The following is a 20,070-nucleotide window of genomic DNA, read 5'->3' on the forward strand; positions in this document are numbered from 1 at the left end:
ATATGCTCTGTATTGTGCTTTAGAACTACAAGTGAATCTCCGGTCATCTTAAAATAAAAAGTTTAATTTTAGAAAAGCTATTCAACTGAAAATTGTCCTTATAAATTAATTGTTATCCATAATGTTGTTATGAACCTGAAATTGGGTCAACTATTTGAAAAGTAATAAAATTAAAATGTATTCCTCATTCAGTGGAATGCATTTGCTCTACAAAACCTTGGCATATTAAGGCCTAGAAATTTTGTGATCAAGATTTGTTGCACAGCCCCAGCCAATTTTGCTTTCACCCTCTTTGCTTCAGTTCACTTATATAGAAATGACAATAGTGCCTTTCTTAGAGGTCTTTATTTGAGCATTAGAGGAGATAACATAAATCAAATTCTTAAGATAAAACCTGAAATATAGGAAGCAGCAAATAAATGTTATATGTTGGTGGTGGTTATGCAAAGTTGAAGGGTAGAGAATATCCGATGTGTGTATTGACCTTGGTGTATGTGCCAACCCAGATCAACTCAGCCCTGCCAGTTGCTGGTGATGGAACAGGGAAGAGTCAATTTTAACTCTTCCATGATATTAACAGATTATTCTTTGGCCACTTTTGTTATTTTAATCATGTGTAATGGCCTGCCTCAGAGAACCCTGCCCCTTTGCCTGACTATTAAGCTAAAGTACCTTTGTTCAGAGCCCTGTCCACCCTGTCCCTGTAGATGGCAGGGAGGAAGAAAATAACACATCCCTCGGCCTGAGGCTTGCCATTCTAGGAGATATTTGCAAGTTTAATGGTCTTTTACTTTTTACTCCTCACCTCCCCCCATCTCTGATCCATAAAAGAACCTGGCATCCAAATACTGATGAGATGGTTATTTTGAGATGTTAGTTTGCCATCTTCTCAGTCAGCCAGCTTTCCAAATAAAGTATTCTTTGCCTTAACACCTCATGTCTTGAATTCAATGGCCTTTCAAGGGGCAAGCCCAGCAAGCTTGGACTTGGTAACAGTGAGAATGACTCTGGAGATGGCTCATCCCATCCCCCTCAGTCATAAAATTCCTGCCACTCACTGAGAAGCCCCTCACAAGCAACTGTCCTCAGGAGCTGCCTAGAACCACCCATTAACACAAGGCCAAAGTTCAGAGGTGATAATGTTTCTCAGGCTGACCAATAAGACATATGGTACTGGAAATTACCAGCAGATAAGTGGTACACCCCTTCTCCTCCTGTCATGGACCGTTCTGAGATGCCTCTCAATGGCCCCATCAGACAAAAGCAGTCAAGTCAACTGTGCCTTTTGTGATGCTCTGGACAGCATGGGGACAGACTTCTCTCTCTCTCTCTCTTACTCACACACACAAACACACCATCCTCAACTATATCCAGAAATTTCCTGCCATGCCCCTCTGTCTACTGCCCTGTTTCTCCAGGGCCTTGCTCTTTGGGAGTGATTATGGACCTACTCTTCAGCTAGTGATTGACAAAGAAGTTGTCACCATATACAGTTATCAAATGAAGTTAATTTGATTTCATTCTCTGTTCAAAATAGACACAGCTAAGAGCCATTTATCTGGAAATTTCCATGCTCTTCATTAATTTTATTTTTAAAATCATTGTTTTCTTATTTTTACTTGTTTAAATGTAGTCTCCAATGCAATTTTATGCAGCTTTAACTTTTTACTAAGCAGTTGGTAGCTGAACATTTGTTAAATAGATGATAGTTTATTTTTCCTATTCCCCTCTAATTCAATTCTTTTATATCAAATTGCCAACATCCACTGGATCATAGAAAAAGCAAGAGAGTTTCAGAAAAACATCTACTTCTGCTTTATTGATTACGCCAAAGCTTTTGACTGTGTGGATCACAACGAACTGTGGAAAATTCTTCAAGAGATGGGAATACCAGACCACCTGACCTGCCTCCTGAGAAATCTGTAAGCAAATCAAGAAGCAATAGTTAGAACTGGACATAAAACAGACTGATTCCAAATCAGAAAAAGGGTACATCAAGTGTGCATATTGTCACTCTGCTTATTTAAGTTATATGAAGATTACATCATGCGAAATACTGGGCTGGATGAAGCACAAGCTGGAATCAAGATTACTAGGAGAAACATCAATAACCTCAGATATGCAGATGATACCACCATTATGGCAGAGAGTGAAGAAGAACTGAAGAGCCTCTTGATGAAAGTGAAAAAAGAGGGTGAAAAAGTTGGCTTGAAACTCAATATTCAGAAAACTAAGATCGTGGCAACCAGTGCCATCACTTCATGGCAAATAGATGGGGAAACAAGGGAAACAATGAGAAACTTTATTTTGGAGGGCTCCAAAATCACTGCAGATGGTGACTGCAGCCATGAAATTATAAGATTCTTGCTCCTAGGAAGGAAAGCTATGATCAATCCAGACAGCATATTAAAAAGCAGAGACATTACTTTGCCAACAAAGGTCCATCTAGTCAAAGCTATGGTTTTTCCAGTAGTCATGTGTGGATGTGAGAGTTGGACTATAAAGAAAGCTGAGTGCAGAAGAATTGATGCTTTTGAACTGTGGCATTGGAGGAGACTTGAGAGTCCCTTGGACTGCAAGGAGATAAAACCAGTCCATACTAAAGGAAATCAATCCTGAATATTCATTGGAAGGGCTGATGCTGAAGCTGAAACTCTAATACTTAATAGCCACCTGATGCAAAGAAATGACTCACTAGAAAAGACCCTGATGCTGGGAAAGATTGAAGACAGGAGAAGGGGAGGACAGAGGATGGAATGGTTGAATGGCATCACTGACTCAATGGACATGAGACTGAGTAAGCTCCAGAAGTTGGTGATGGACAGGGAAGCCTGGCTTGCTGCAATCAATGGGGTCACAAAGAGTCGCACACAACTGAGTGACTGAACTGAACTGATATCGATTTGGCATACTGGACAAAGAAAATTACAAATAAAAGTTTTGGCTTTATGGTTTGTAAGTGACACAAATGACAGATAAGCAGGAAAATTCCTTTACTGAGTAAGTGATTGAAAAGAACATCCTTTGTAATACTAATTATCCATCCTCCACTGTATTTAATGAAGATGTGGCCTGTGTTCATTTTCTTTTCCCATGAAAATGCATTCAGTAAAGCTCAAATCTAGGCAAAGGAAGTGCCCAGATTACAAATTTTGCTCACAAAATTTACCAATAAGGCAATTTGGAGCTTGGATCAAAATGATGTTGGAAAATTATGATTAGATATTCAGATAAGCTCAAAAATTGTACTTAGTTTATGTGTCTAAAATATGTGTGTGTTGACCATTTTTTTTTTAACCAGAGGTAACTACAAGTTAGAACACTCTTTCTGTGGGAGTTAAAGTCCCTGTGCCAAGCTGGGACGCCAGGAATCCTTTGCCCGGGGCTCAGGCAGCAGATCCCCAACACTCCCGCTGTAAGCTCTGCAGTAGCAGAGCAAGTATTGGGGTTTGAAAATTGGAAGCTTACCCCCCAAACTTGCTAACTCTCTGAAGCTGCATAATTGCATAATAGAAGTTATCTCTGAGTCTTCTATAGGCCTAGCTCTCTTTTTCTTTTTTACAAAAGAATAAAGCTATTCTACCAGAGGTTTTCAATTCAAATCTAGAAACAGCCACATATCCCATGGTAGGTTTAAAAAAAATAGGTCAGTAAATGCGTAGCACCTGTTCATTTGAATTTTCTATTAATTTGTAGCCCATTATTTTCAGAATGGTTTAAAGCTTCTCATGATTCACTTCAACACAGCAGGATAACCTATGTATTTAAAATCAAGAAAAAATGGGCAAAAGAAAAATAGGATAAAGGAGTTTAGTGGGACAAGGAATTTCATTAGTGTATATTATCTGAGGTTATGAAATCTTTTATGATTGCTAGAGTTGGGCCACTGTCTATAAGCTTGCTATCAGCCAGCAGAAAAAAGAAATTTGATCAATTGTGTGATTCACAATGTCCACAACACACAAAAACAAGCAAACAACAACAAACAACAACAACAACAACAAAAACCTACACACTTAGGGCGTGCAACCAATCCTGGTGCTAAAACTTAAGAGAAATTTTTGTTCAATATGTGGAGTGAAAACTTTGTGTTAATATAGTCCACATTCTTATTTTGCTGCAGTGAATTTTGTAAGATTGTCTCTGTTATATTCAATACCATGCATTCTAAGATGTGTTATTCCAAGATTGGCTTGGCCAAGGCAGAGAGCTGTGAGTTTCTTGATGATGGGATTGATGTTTTCCAGGATGTTCTCCACAAATATTATTTATTTCAGCTGAGCTTTCAAAGGTATTCATATTGCAATTAGCATAAAAAACAGCTGTTTTTCATTGTTAGTTGAGGCAAACTGAGAAACAAATCAAGTAGAAATCCCAATGGAGTAGAAGACTGCCATTGAGCCACTTTATGGTGAGTTAAGGAATAACTTCCCTGGTGGCTCAGAGGGTAAAGCGTCTGCCTACAATGCGAGAGACCCAGATTCAATCCCTGGGTCAGGAAGATCCCCTGGAGGAGGAAATGGCAACCCACTCCAGTACTCTTGGCTGGAAAATCTCATGGACGGGGGAGCCTGGTAGGATACAGTCCATGGGGTCGCAAAGAGTCGGACACGACTGAGCAACTACACTTCATTTCACTTCAAGGGATAACTGGGCAGGATAAGATTACCCTTAGAAAGTCATGTCTGAATCATTTTAACAGTAACAACAAGAGGGCACACTGGACTCCATGAAGTATTACTACAGTATTTTTAAACAGGAAATATGTAAAAATCATATATTCCTAAAAGTGCAACTTAAAATCTCTATGTATAGACAGTGGGGGATTATCTTTGGCATTTTATCCTGAATCTTAATGAAAATATTTATGAAATGTGCTACTTGTCTCCAGCAATATTCAACAGAATGCATAACACATTTTAAACTTGTAGGTTAATTTTTAGGAAACTTGTAAAGGAAACTTATAATAGTAAAATTGATCTCAAAGATTGCTGAGATTTCTTTCTTTATTTGTACTGTAAACTATGAACATACAATGATAGACGCAGATGTAGATGGTTTGGGACATAGAATGGAAGAGGTGCCAATCCTAGTAGAAGTCACAAGATATGTAAACATTCCTGATATTATTTTGTTTATCAATTTAACCTCTTTCTTGATAAACAAAGGTTGGATCCAAGTATCTGTGGTATGTTAAAGACAGCCAAAAATTATTCGCTTTTCCTCCCACTGAGAGGTAGAATCTAACAATCTTTCCTTTGACTCTCAGCCAACCTTTGCTATTTAGCTGATGAAAAAAATGCAATGGATTTGAATCTTACAGCTTCTGCCTTGGTATTTTGTAGCACTTGCTTTTAAAGTTCTGAGCTGCCTGTAGGTCTAACTATCCTGAGACTGACCTGCTGTGAGGTAGTCCAAGCCAGCCACATGGAGAGAGAAAGCAATGCTAACCAATCTGCAGTGTTCCAGCCACCTTGGTACAGGAGCCACATGTGTAAATGAGCTTCTTTTGTACTCTCCAGATCAGGTCTCTCTGGCTCCAGTTGATGCTATGTGGAAAAACAGAACCATTCAGTTGAACCCTGTCTGGATTTCTAGCTCACAAAAATCACATGATGTAATAAAATAGTTCCCTGTCTGGCTTACTTTGTATGATAGTATACTAGTATACTTACTAAGTATGATAATTTATAGGTACCTCCATGTTACTGCAAATGGTATTATTTTATTCTTTCTATGGCTGAATAATATACCACTGTATATATGTACCATATCTTCTTTATCCATTCCTTTGTCAATAGACATCTAGGTTGCCTCCATGTCTTGGCTATTGTAAATAGTGCTGCAATAAACAATGTATCTTTTCAGATTATGGTTTTGTCCAGATATATGCCCAAGAATGGCATTGTAGGATCATATGGTAGCTCTAGATTTAGTTGTTTTTGTTTTTTTTTGAAAGTCTCACAAAGCTAATTTATTTTTTTTTTCTGGATTTAATTTTATTTTATTTTTAAACTTTACATAATTGTATTAGTTTTGCCAAATATCAAACCTCGGTATTATTCTCCATAGTGGCTGTACCTATTTAAATTTCTACCAATAGTGTAGGAGGGTTCCTTTTTCTTCACATCCTCTCCAGCATTTATTATTTGCAGACTTTGATGATGGCCATTCTGACTGGTGTAAGGTCTTAGCTCATTATACTTTTGATTTGCATTTTGCTAGCTGGAAAAGATTGAGGGCAGGAGGAGAAGAGGATGACAGAGGATGAGATGGATGGATGGCATCACCGACTCGATGGACATGAGTTTGGGTAAACTCCAGGTGTTGGTGATGGACAGAGAGGCCTGGCGTGCTGTGGTCCATGCTGTCGCAAAGAGTTGGACATGACTGAGTGACCGAACTGAACTGAACTGAAAAATTAGTGATCCTGAGCATCTTTTCAACCTTTTGGCTATCTGATGTCTTCTTTGGAGTAAACTGTATATTTAGATCTTCCACCTATTCTTTAGTTGTGTGTGTGTTTTTTTAATTGAGCTATATGAGCTGTTTGTATATTTTGGAGCTTAATCCCTTGTCAGTTGCTTCATTTGTAAATATTTTCTCACATTCTGTACGTTGTCTTTTTGTTTTGTTTATGGTTTCCTTTGCTATGCAAAGACTTTTAAGTGTATCATATGATATTGCTTATATGTGAAATTTAAAAAAATGATACAAATAAACTGATTTATAAAACAGAAATAGACTCACTGACATAGAAAACCAACTTATGGTTGCCAAAGAAGAAAAGTAGGGAGAGGGATAAACTATAAGTCTGGCATTAACACATGTGATGCTGAAGCTGAAGCTCCAATACTTTAGCCAATTGATGTGAAGAACCAACTCACTGGAGAAGATCTTGATGCTGGAAAAGAGTGAGGGCAGGAGGAGAAGGGAGTGACAGTGGATGAGATGGTTGTATGGCATCACCAACTTGATGGACATGAGTTTGAGCAAGCTCAGGAGTTGGTAATGGACAGGAAAGCCTGGCATGCAGCAGTTCATGGGGTATCAAAGAATCAGACATGACTTAGTGACTGAACAACAACAACACTACTATATATAAAATAGATAACCAACAAGGACCTACTATACAGCATAGGGAAATATACTCAATATTGTATAATAACCTATAAGGAAAAATAATATAGAAATGAATACATATATATATATATAAAACACTAAATCACTGTGCTATGCACCTGAAACTGATATGATATTGTAAATCAACTATACTTCAATTATAAAATAGAAATTATTTAAAACATTTTTAATTAAAAAATCAAAAATAAAATGACATATTTTAAACTACCAAGTTTGACATATTTTAAGCTACTGTCTTTCTAACAAGGAAAGATAATTGGAACATCTGAACTACTTTACAATGTGACAGCTTTCCTATTCCATGGATCAGTTTATTATTCACTTGCACAATAAAAACTTCTTCAACACTATGAATATGTTAGGAAGCTTGCTGGAGACAGGGATGCAAAGTTGGGCCTGACATCATTCTCATCCTCAGGTATCCTCTCTGGTGGGGGAGACAGACAGCGAAGTTAATAGTTATGGTTTAAAGATATAAACAGGGCCACAACTCTAAGGGTACATTTGCATTGAAGCCTCTGCAAGTGATGCCCACTGTGTTTGAATGCACATAACTCTTCAAAAGGCCATAGTGTAAATTGTTCCCTAATGTTGGATAGCATGGAAGCTCTGGGGATAAGCACTAGGCTAGACGTATGCATAGAATGCTGGAGTAGCACAGAAGAGAGAAGGAGAACGATGGACTCACCAGGAGCTTTTTTATTTTTGCTTTTAAGACATAGAGAATTAATGAGCCCCGTGAAATATTACTGATATTGCTAATGTAGTTTAGGAATGGCAATATTTATCCTAATGTGTATAACACAGCTGGGCTTAAACCCTAAATGTTTGTGTGTGTGTTTAGTTGCTCAGTTGTGTCTAGCTCTGTGACCCCATGGATTGTAGCCTGCTAGGCTCCTCTGCCCATGGAATTTTTCAGGCAAGAATACTGGAGTGGTTTGCCATTTCCTACTCCAGGGGATCTTCCCAACCCAGGGACTGAACCCAAGTCTCTTACATCTCCTGCATGGGCAGACAGGTTCTTTCCCACTAGCACTACCTGAGAAAGTTGGGAATATCCCCTGGAGAAGGGATTGGCAACCCACTCTGGGATACTTGGGACTTCCCTGGGTGCTCAGATGGTAGAGAATCTGCCTGAAATGTGAGAGACCCGGGTTCAATCTCTGGGAGTAAAGATCCCCTGGAGAAGGGAATGGCAACCCACTCTAGTATTAAAAACACTTAATTTAGGTTATTACTATACATACATTTTCATATCCACCTTAACACACATATAAACTTCTATCAAGTATTAAAATAACAGAACTTAAAAATTTGTTTGAAAAAACATATTGAAAAAATAAAATACTTTCATAGCTGTTGTACTGTGATTTCTTTTTTTTTTTCTAATTTTATTTTATTTTTAAACTTTACATAATTGTATTAGTTTTGCCAAATAGCAAAATGAATCCGCCACAGGTATACATGTGTTCCCCATCCCGAACCGTCCTCCCTCCTCCCTCCCCATACCATCCCCCTGGGCCGTCCCAGTACACCAGCCCCAAGCATCCAGCATCGTGCTTTGAACCTGGACTGGCAACTCGTTTCCCACACGATATTTTACATGTTTCATTGCCATTCTCCCAAATCTTCCCACCCTCTCCCTCTCCCACAGAGTCCATAAGACTGTTCTATACATCAGTGTCTCTTTTGCTGTCTCGTACACAGGGTTATTGTTACCATCTTTCTAAATTCCATATATATGCGTTAGTATACTGTATTTATGTTTTTCCTTCTGGCTTACTTCACTCTGTATAATAGGCTCCAGTTTCATCCACCTCATTAGAACTGATTCAAATGTATTCTTTTTAATGGCTGAGTAATACTCCATTGTGTATATGTACCACAGCTTTCTTATCCATTCATCTGCTGATGGACATCTAGGTTGCTTCCATGTCTTGGCTATTATAAACAGTGCTGCGATGAACATTGGGGTACACGTGTCTCTTTCCCTTCTGGTTTCCTCAGTGTGTATGCCCAGCAGTGGGGTTGCTGGATCATAAGGCAGTTCTATTTCCAGTTTTTTAAGGAATCTCCACACTGTTCTCCATAGTGGCTGTACTAGTTTGCATTCCCACCAACAGTGTAAGAGGGTTCCCTTTTGTCCACACCCTCTCCAGCATTTATTATTTGTAGACTTTTGGATCGCAGCCATTCTGACTGGTGTGAAATGGTACCTGTACTGTGATTTCAACTAATCATTCTTAGTGGAAATATACTGAAAATAGGCAAAATATTACATCACACTAAATTGTGGAGAAAACACACAAAAACTTAAAGAGGTCAATATCAGTTTGAATTTTGACAGATGAAAACAACAATTCAACAGACTCAACAAGAGAGCTAAATTATTATCTGTCTGGTCAGAGCCTAGTTATTTCCAATCAGTTCATACAACATAGTCTTGTTTATCTCTTTTCTTTTTCAATGAACATCATGGGGGAGGGAGGGGATAGGCAAAAGATAACCTGCATACCTATTCAGTACATAAGGGCTACATGAATTGGAAAATCCACTCTTACATGACAAATCACAGATTCAACTATCTAATTTATGATGCTTTGATAGAGCAAGTCTTATGTTAGGGTTTTTACCAGTTGAGCCATAAAAGGGAAACAGGACTGGATTCTTCAATGCAGTGGTCAGTTTTTCATTGTAAATGAACAAGTACATAGCTCTAGGAACTAAGTATACAAGTTTATTCAAATATCTTAATATAACTTGAAAACAAAAATATCTGAAGTAGATTGTACAGTGAGAGACTTTATCTTTCTGGGCTCTAAAATCACTGCAGATGGTGACTGAAGCCATGAAATTACGACGCTTGCTCCTTGGAAGAAAAGCTTTGACCAACCTTAGTTCAGTTCAGTTCACTCACTCAGTCACGTCCAATTCTTTGTGACCCCATGGACAACAGCATGCCAGATCTCCCTGTCCATCACCAATTCCCAGAGTTTACTCAAACTCATGTCCTTTGAGTCCGTGATGCCATCCAACCATCTCATTCTCTGTCATCCCCTTCTCCTCCTGCCCTCAATCTTTCCCAGCATCAGGGTCTTTTCCAATGAGTCAGTTCTTCACATCAGGTGGTGAAAGTATTGGAATTTCAGCTTCAGCATCAAGTCCTTCTAATGAATATTCAGGACTTATTTCCTTTAGAATGGACTGGTTTGATCTCCTTGCAGTCCAAGGGACTCTCAAGAGTCTCCTCCAATGCCACAGTTCAAAAGCATCAATTCTTCAGTGCTCAGCTTTCTTTATAGTCCAACTCTCATATCCATACATAACTACTGGAAAAACCATAGCTTTGAGGAAATGGATCTTTGTTGACAAATTAATGTCTCTGCTTTTTAATATTCTGTCTAGGTTGGTCATAACTTTCCTTCCAAGGAGTAAGCATCTTTTAATTTCATGGCTACAGTCACCAGCTCCAGTGATTTTGGAGCCCCCAAAATAAAGTCTCTCACTGTTTCCATCGTTTCCCCATCTATTTGCCATGAAGTGATGGGACTAGATGCCATGATCTTAGTTTTCTGAATGCTAAGTTTTAAGCCAACTTTGTCACTCTCCTCTTTCACTTTCCTCAAGAGGCTCTTCAGTTCCTCTTCACTTTCTGCTGTAAGGGTGTTGTCATCTGCATATCTGAGGTTATTGATATTTCTTCTGGTAATCTTGATTCCAGCTTGTGCATCATCCAGCCCAGCATATCTTGTGACATACTCTGCATATGAGTTAAATAAGCAGGGTGACAATATACAGTCTTGACATACTCCTTTCCCGATTTGTAACCAGCCTGTTGTTCCATGTCCAGTTCTAACTGTTGCTTCTTGACCTGCATACAGATTTCTCAGGACACAGATCAGGTGGTCTGGTATTCCCAAACTTGAAGAATTTTCCAAAGTTTGTTGTGACTCTATAAAGAATGAAGATGTGGAACCAAAGCAAAAACAACACTCAGGTGTGGATATGACTGATGATAGAAGCAAGGTCTAATGCTGTAAAGAGCAATATTGGACAGGTATCTGGAATGGTAGGTCCATGAATCAAGGCAAATTCAAAGTGGTCAAACAAGAGATGGCAAGAGTGAAGATCAACATTTTGGGAATCAGCAAATTAAAATGGACTGGAATGGGTGAATTTAACTCATATGACCATTATATCTACGACTGTGGGCAAGAATCCCTTAGAAGAAATGGAGTAGCCATTGTAGTCAACAAAAGAGTCCAATGCAGTACTTGGATGCAACCTCAAAAACAACAGGTTGATCTCCATTCATTTCCAAGGCAAACTATTCAGTATCACAATAATCCAAGTCTATGCCCTGATCAGTAATGCTGAAAAAGCTGAAGTTGAAAGATTCTATGAAGGTCTACAAGATTTCTAGAACTAACATCCCCAAAAATGTCGTTTTCATTATAGGGGACTGGAATGTAAAAGTAAGAAGTCAAGAAACACCTGGAGTAACAGGCAAATTTGGCCTTGGAATACGAAATGAAGCAGGGCAAAGGCTAATAGAGCTTTGCCAAGAGAACGCACTGGTCATAGCAAACACCCTCTTCCAACAACACAGGAGAAGACTCTACACATGGACATCACCAGATGGTCAATACCAAAATCAGATTGATTATATTCTTTGCAGCCAAAGGTGGAGAAGCTCTATACAGTCAGTAAAAACAAGACCAGGAGCTGACTGTGGCTCAGATCATGAACTTCTTATTGCCAAATTCAGACTTAAATTGAAGAAAGTAGGGAAAACCACTAGACCATTCAGGTATGACCTAAATCAAATCCCTTATAACTATACAGTGGAAGTGAGAAATAGATTTAAGGGACTAGATCTGATAGAGTGCCTGATGAACTATGGACAGAGGTTCGTGACATTGTACAGGAGACAGGGATCAAGACCATCACTAAGAAAAAGAAACACAAAAAGGCAAAATTGTCTAAGGAGGCCTTACAAATAGCTGTGAAAAGAAGAGAAGTGAAAAGCAAAGGAGGAAAGGAAAGATATACCCATTTGAATTCAGAGTTCCAAAGAATAGCAAGGAGAGATAAGAAAGCCTTCCTCAGTGATCAGTGCAAAGAAATAGAGGAAAACAATAGAATGGGAAAGACTAGAGATCTCTTCAAGAAAACTAGAGATACAAGGGAACATTTCATTCAAAGATGGGCACAATAAGGGAAAGAAATCATATAGTCCTAACAGAATAAGAAAATATTAAGAAGAGGTGGCAAGAAAACTTTGAACTATACAGAAAAGAATTTTATGACCCAGATAATCATGATGGTGTGATCATTCACCTAGAGCCAGACATCCTGGAATGTGAAGTCAAGTGGGCCTTAGGAATCATCGCTACAATCAAAGGTAGTGGAAGTGATGGAATTCCAGTTGAACTATTTTAAATCCTAAAAGATGATGTTGTGAAAGTGCTGCACTCAATATGACAGCAGATTTGGAAAACTCAGCAGTGGCCACAGGACTGGAAAAGGTCAGTTTTCATTCCAATCCCAAAGAAAGGCAATGCCAAAGAATGCTCAGACTACTGCACAATTGCACTCATATCGCATGCTAATAAAGTAATGCTCAAAATTCTCCAAGCCAGGCTTCAACAGTACATGAACCGTGAGCTTCCAGATGTTCAAGCTGAATTTAGAAAAGGCAGAAGAACAGAGATCAAATTGCCAACATCCATAGGATCATTGAGAAAGCAAGAGAGTTCCAAAAAAACATCTACTTCTGCTTTATCTACTACGCCAAAGCCTTTGTCTGTGTGGATGACAACGAACTGATCATCCTAGACAGCATATTAAAAAGCAGAGAAATTACTTTGCCAACAAAGTTCTGTCTAGTCAAAGCTATGGTTTTTCCAGTAGTCATGTATGGATGTGAGAGTTGGAGTATAAAGAAAGCTGAGTGCTGAAGAATTGATGCTTTTGAATTGTGATATTGGAGAAGACCCTTGAGAGTCCCTTTGGCTGCAAGAAGATCAAACCAGTCCAACCTAAAGGAAATCAGTCCTGAATATTCTTTGGAAGGATTGATACTGAAGCTGAAACTCCAATACTTTCGCCACCTGATGTGAAGAACTGACTGACTGGAAAAGACCTTGATGCTGGAAAAGATTGAAGGCGGTGGGAGAAGGGGATGACAGAGAATGAGATTGTTGGATGGCATCACCAACTCAATGGACATGAGTCAAGGCAAACTCCAGATGCTGGTGAAGGACAGGGAAATGTCATGTTCTGCAGTCCATGGGGTCACAAAGAGTCAGACATGACTAAGCAACTGGACTGACTGACTGTAATAGTTTTCCTTGTGATTATATTCATTTCAGTATTACTTTAATTTTAAATGGTTAAACAAAGTATATTTGCAAATATGAAAGAAGTTTCTTGGTCACATGCTAAGGAAGACAAGAAATTCCTATCTTTCCTATTTTTTGTTTTTTGAGAAGAACGGTTTATTCAGTTTTTGTTTCAAGGCAAGTGTTTATTTTGGTTAGCATAATTTTTTTTTTGGTACAGTCAGTGCTATTAATTTATACTATCTCTATACAATTTGGGTTATTTTATTTGTTATTTGTTTTTTTTAAATTTTTTATACAAGTTTGAAAGATTATTTTCCATTTACAGTTATTACAAAATTTTGGCCATATTCCCTCTGTTATACAATACTTGAGCCTGTCTTAAATGTTATCCTTTTACCTCTAATTCCCTCCTCCCCATATTTCTCCTCCCCCTCTACTGATAGCCACTAATTTATACTTTGTATCTGTGAGTCTGCTTCTTTTTTGTTATACATCCTAGCTTGTTGCATATTTTACGTTCCATATATGTCATATTATACATTTGTCTTTCTATGTCTGACTCATTTCACTTAGCATAATACTTTCCAAGTTCATCCATGTTATTGCAAGTGGCAAAATTTCATTCCTTTTAATAGCTGAGTAGTATTCCATTGTGTATGTATGTGTACATATATATATATGTAAAAGTGAAAGCAAACTCACTCAGTCGTGTCTGACTCTTTGTGATCCCATGGACTACAGCCTACCACACTCCTCCGTCCATGGGATTTTCCAGACAAGAGCACTGAAGCGGGTTGCCATTTCCTTCTCACACACACACATATATATAAATACATTTTCACATCTTCTTTATCCATTCACCTGCTGTTGGACTGTTAGTTTGCTTCTCTATCTTGACAATTGTAAATAATTCTGCTATGACATTGGGGTTCAGGTTTTTTTTTTAATACAGAAAAGAATTTTAATTGATTCATCATAAAGGCATCGAGCAAAATAATGTTAATGAAGTTTTAAAATAAAATATTTCAGACAATTTTTAAACACAGCAGTACAGAAACTAGCATTAAAATGTTTGGAAAATTTACACACATTTTAACACTTTCACAGTCTTTTGAGAAATCAAACTTTAAAATTTTAGAACTATTAACTTAAAGGCAAATAAAAGAATGTAGAGGAACAGATTCTACAGAGTTATGACCTGGACACTACTTCCCTAGAGTCTTACTGCCAGAGTGAAGCTACATGACTTTATAATAATAAAAAAAGCTGAATAATTCTGTTTTTCAAAGTATCCATGAATTATATTAGAAAAATGTATCCATATTTAGGTATATTTACATAAAGTCATCATGTTCTGTGGCCCATCAGCCTAGACATATTTATTAACCTTGGTTCTGTTAAATTTTAAATCTGTTAGGTTTAAAATTTACTACTTTTAAAACTACTACTTAGTAGTTACATCTACTAACTTCTTAAAACAAGTCAACATACAGAAGAGTACTAATACCAGAGATTCAAACAAAGAAACAAAAGACCAGCTCATCATTGATGCAGGTCAGAAACATTTCGGAGCCACCATGTGTGTAAGTCCTGTGGCATGATCTACACTGCTTCCAACCCCGAGGACGAACTGCAGCATGTTCAGCATCACCACCGATTTGTGGAGGGAATCAAATATACAGGCTGGAAAAAAGAACGTGTTGTAGCAGAGTTTTGGAATGGGAAAATAGTGTTGGTCCTGAAACGTGACCCGAGTTATGCTATCAGAAAGGTTGAAGATGTCCAGGAACTTGTTGATAATGAATTGGGCTTCCAGCAAGTTGTTCCCAAATATCCAAACAAAACCAAAACCTTGCTCTTTATCTCTGATGAAAAGAAAGTAGTTGGGTGTTTAATTGCAGAGCCCATCAAACAGGCCTTCCGTGTCCTGTCTGAACCAGCTGGCCCAGAAACCCCAAGCTCTAAAGAATGTCAGAGGGCTTGGCAATGTTCAGATGTACCAGAACCTGCAGTGTGTGGGATAAGTAGAATCTGGGTCTTCAGACTGAAAAGAAGAAAGCGCATTGCACGACGACTGGTAGACACGCTCAGGAATTGCTTCATGTTTGGCTGTTTTCTCAGCACTAATGAAATAGCATTTTCTGACCCAACACCAGATGGCAAGTTATTTGCAACCAACTACACACCTAATTTCCTTGTATACAATTTTAATAATTGAAATCAATTTCAACTATAGAACAGTTACTGTGTGAATGAGTTCTGACAGCCTATTATCATAAAATACAAACTATTTAACAAATAGCAAGTATCTAGGGATACAAAGAAAGGAAAAATCTTTAATGTATACTGAATAGCACTCTGAATCCTTAATTATGAAACTTTGTAGCTATAGCTGGAAAATTATTTCTCTTCTGTGTAAGAACATTGGTTTTTCACAGAAATTTGACCAGTTATTTATAAAGTAAACTTTGAGGCCAGAATTACTTCATGCCTGATCAGAAAGTTTAAAGATAGGCAAATTTCCATCCCCATTTTTTAAAAGTAACTCCTGATTTCATACACAAAATTCTCATTTTATAGGTACTTGGCTGTAGCAACTCAGTTTGAGTATAGTTAAAGTATTCTGAATTCCCAATTTGTACCGGGGACAGATGTCCTTTTGTATAGAACAGAATTTATAGCTAAATACTTTTCATTTTAAAAATCATTATTCAGAAAGCACACTTCAGAAATAATTAAACTTTGTAATTGCACTATTGTCATTAATTTTTGGTGTTTGTGCTACTTTTCTTTAGTGAACTTATTACTGGTGATTGGTGTCTAACAAAATGGATACCCATTTGGATTAGATGATTCATATGGGGTTCAGGTATTAATATTTTTTGATTTTAGTCTTTTTTTTTTTAAGAAATATACTGAGGATCTGGAATGCTGGGTCATATTGTAGTTCTAGGTTTTTTTTTTTTTTTGAGAACCTTCATAGTGTTTCCACAGTGGCTTGCACCAACTTACATTCTTACCAGCAGTGTACAAATGTTCCCTTTTCTTCATTTCTTTGCCAACATTTGTTATTTATGATCTTTTTGATGTCAGCCATTCTGACAGCTTAGTTGATATCTCATGGTGGTTTTGATTTCCATTTCCCTGATGATTAGCAATGTTGAGCATCTTTTCATATGCCTGTTGGCCATCTGAGTTTCCTCTTTGGAAAAACAGTTCTTCTGGCCATTTTTTGCTCAGTAATGGGACTATCAACAAAATGAAAAGACAATCTACTGAATGGAAGAAAATATTTGCAAATAATATGACTGAAAGTTATTAATATTCGACATATGTAAAGAGCTCATACAACTCAACATCAAAAAAACAAACTGACTAAAAGGCAGAAAAAAATGTTTTTCATATTTTGAGTAAAGCAATCTTCCCTTAAGTCTTTTTCCTTAAAGTGAGTTGTTAATGCTCATACTATATGGAGGAGCAGTAGTTATGCCAGCTGTCTATCTTATTCTACTGCTTAATCATTAGGGTCAACAATGGTTCATATTAAAATGTATTCTGTGTGTATAATATTGCCATTATATTTATATTTTTCTCCAATTACCTCTCCTTTCATCTCAAAACACTAGCTATCCTATTCCAGTTTGTGGTCCTACACAGAGACCAGCAATTTCAGAGCCCAGAGATTGGTACAGGGTATGGGTTTAACAGCACTGCTTAAATAAAATGAATGAATGCATGTTGTAGTTTCACTGACACATTGGAAAACTTGGCATCAGAAAATAAATGAGTGAAGATTAAATCCTGTTGTTAGGGTATAAGATTATGCCTCTTGTTGTTCAGTCACCCGGTCACGTCCAACTCTGTGCAGCCCCACGGAATACAGCACACCAGGCCGCTCTGTCCCTCACCATCTCCCAAAGTTTGCCCAGGTTCATGTCCATTGAATCGGTGATGCCATCCAGCCATCTCATCCTCTGTCATCCTCTTCTCCTCATGCCCTCAAACTTTCCCAGATGCCTCTTAGACACAGGTATTTTGATTTTGGATGAACACAAGAACAAAAAATAATGCATTGAATGTCATATATCACAACCATAATCATAATCTGAACTAAGTTCCAGACTAGGAAGAAAAAATCCTGGGTTATAGGTGAGGCTCCAAGGCCACAGGGCTTTGGGCAAATCACTTTTATCTTGCAAGGCCTCATGGTTTCCAAATCTACTCTTTTTTAAAGTGTGGGGGAGGGGAAGTAGATGCACTCTAAGGCCCCCCGAATCTTAAGCATTCCATTGTGTCTGAATAATCTACAAGAAGACGAAGCCTTCAGTATTTCACAATTCTTCATGCAAACCACCAGCTGAGAAGCATAAATGTGGTTCTTTTGATCCTTGTTTTGTCATTTCTACTCTATTACAGAACAGTCATGAGATGAAGAAATTTCATCAATATATACTAACAGAAAAAAGCCATGTAATTTTTTAAAATGTAATTTTTAGCATCTATCTTTCCTAAGAATTTTTAAAACAGCTCTATTCAGATGTAATTCACACAGCTTATAATCCATCCATTTAAAATACATAATTCAATGGTTTTCAATATATTCACTGAGTTGTGCAAGCTCATCACGACCATCATCCCAATTTCAGAACATTTTATCACTTGTCACCCTAAAATCTTGTACTATTAGCAGTCAGTTTTCCAATTCTACCTCCTTGCACTTCTAACGGTAGACTCACAATATGTCGTCCTTTGTGACTGGCTTTTTTCACTAAGCATGTTTTCAAGTTTCATGTGGCTTCAGTATGTTTTATTGGAAAATAATATTCTACTGTGTGGATAAACTATATTCATCCATTTATCCACTGAATGAATTTATCATTTGGCTATTATTAATAATGCTTCTATGAATATGTGTGTTCAAGTTTTTGTTGGACATGTTATCCTTTCTTTTAAGGATATAACTAGCAGCAAAATGCTGTCATATGTTGACTCTGTTTAACCTTTGAGAAAGTGCTAGACTATTTTCTAAAGCAACTGCACTGTTTTACATTTTTACCAACAATGTATGAGAGTTCCAATTTCTCAGCAGTCTTGCCATCACTTTTCATTAACTGACTTTATTTCAGCCATCATAGTGGATGTAAAGGGTTATTTCACTCTGGTTTTGATTTGCCTAGAGGCTAATGTGTTCAACACCTATTTATATATTTATAGGCCATTTATATCTTCTTTGGGAAAATGTTTATTTAAATACTTTGCCCATTTTCAATTGGGTTATTTATATTTTTATTATGTTGTAATATTTCTTTATATATATTCTGAATTAAAATTCCTTATCAGATATATTATGAATGTGCCGGCCATATAGAATAGTCAGAAACTATACCCTCCTTGATTTTTTGGAAATTTTATGAAGAATTGATATTGTTTCTTTAACTATTTGGTAGAATCTAACAGTAAAGTCATCCAGGCTGGCTTTTCTTTGTTTTGTTTTGTTTTTTTCGATTGAAGTATATAGTTGATTTGCAATATTGTACTATAATAATTTCAAGAGTATAGCATAGTGATTCAGTGTTTTTGAGATTATATTGTATTATAGGTTATTACAAGATGTTGGGTATAATTCCCGTACTGTACAGTAAAGCCTTGTTGCTTATCTATTTTATGTATAGTTATTTGTACCTGTTAATCACATACCCCTAATTTGCCCCTCCCCTTTCCCTTCCCCTTTGGTAACTGTAAGTTTGTTTTCTACATCTGTGAGTGAGCCTATTTCTGTTTTGTGTATACACTCATTTGTACTATTTTTAAGGTTCAACATGTAAGTAGTACTTGTCTTTTTACGTCTAACGTATTCGTTAAGCATAATATTCTCTAGGTCCATCCACATTGCTGCAAATGGCAGAATTTCATTCTTCTTTAAGACTAATTTTCCATTATATTGATATATGTCTGTATTATATCTATATATATATCTCACATTTTCTTTGGAGAAGGACATGGCAATCCACTCCAGTACTATTGCCTGGAAAATTCCATGGACAGAGGAGCCTGGTAGGCTACAGTCCATGGGATCACATTTCTTAAACCAATCATCTGTCGATGGGCACTTGGGTTACTCCCATATCTTTGCTATTATGAATAGTGCTGCTGTGAACATGGGGTCCCTGCATCTTCTCAATTTTAGTGTTTTGAGATTTTCTGGATATACATGCAGGAGTGAAACTGTTGAATCACAGGGTAGCTCTGTTTTTAGTTTGTTAAGGAAACTCCATATTTTTTTCCCATAATGTCTGCACCAATTTACAAACCTAGACAGCATATTAAAGACCAGAGACATCACTTTTATGACAAAGGTCTATACAAGTCAAAGCTATGGTTTTTCCAGTAGTCATGTATAGCTGTGAGAACTGGACCATAAGAAAGAAAACCGAAGAATTGATTCTTTTGAGTTGTGGTCCTGGAGAAAGCTCTTGAGAGTCCCTTAGACTGTAAGGAGATAAAACCAGTCAATCCCAAAGGAAATTAACCCTGAGTACTCATTAAAAGGACTGATGCTGAAGCTGAAATTCTAACACTT

General features: G+C 37.3%; 1 pseudogene; it reads left to right on the top strand.

Annotated features, from left to right (window-relative positions):
- Positions 1 to 16,483, top strand: part of LOC109558386 (N-acetyltransferase ESCO2 pseudogene) — a 170,572-nt pseudogene extending 154,089 nt beyond the window's left edge.
- The last annotated feature ends 3,587 nt before the right edge of the window (positions 16,484 to 20,070 follow it).

This window comes from Bos indicus, chromosome 5 (genome assembly GCF_029378745.1).
Source record: "Bos indicus isolate NIAB-ARS_2022 breed Sahiwal x Tharparkar chromosome 5, NIAB-ARS_B.indTharparkar_mat_pri_1.0, whole genome shotgun sequence".
Classification (NCBI taxonomy): Eukaryota; Metazoa; Chordata; class Mammalia; order Artiodactyla; family Bovidae; genus Bos; species Bos indicus.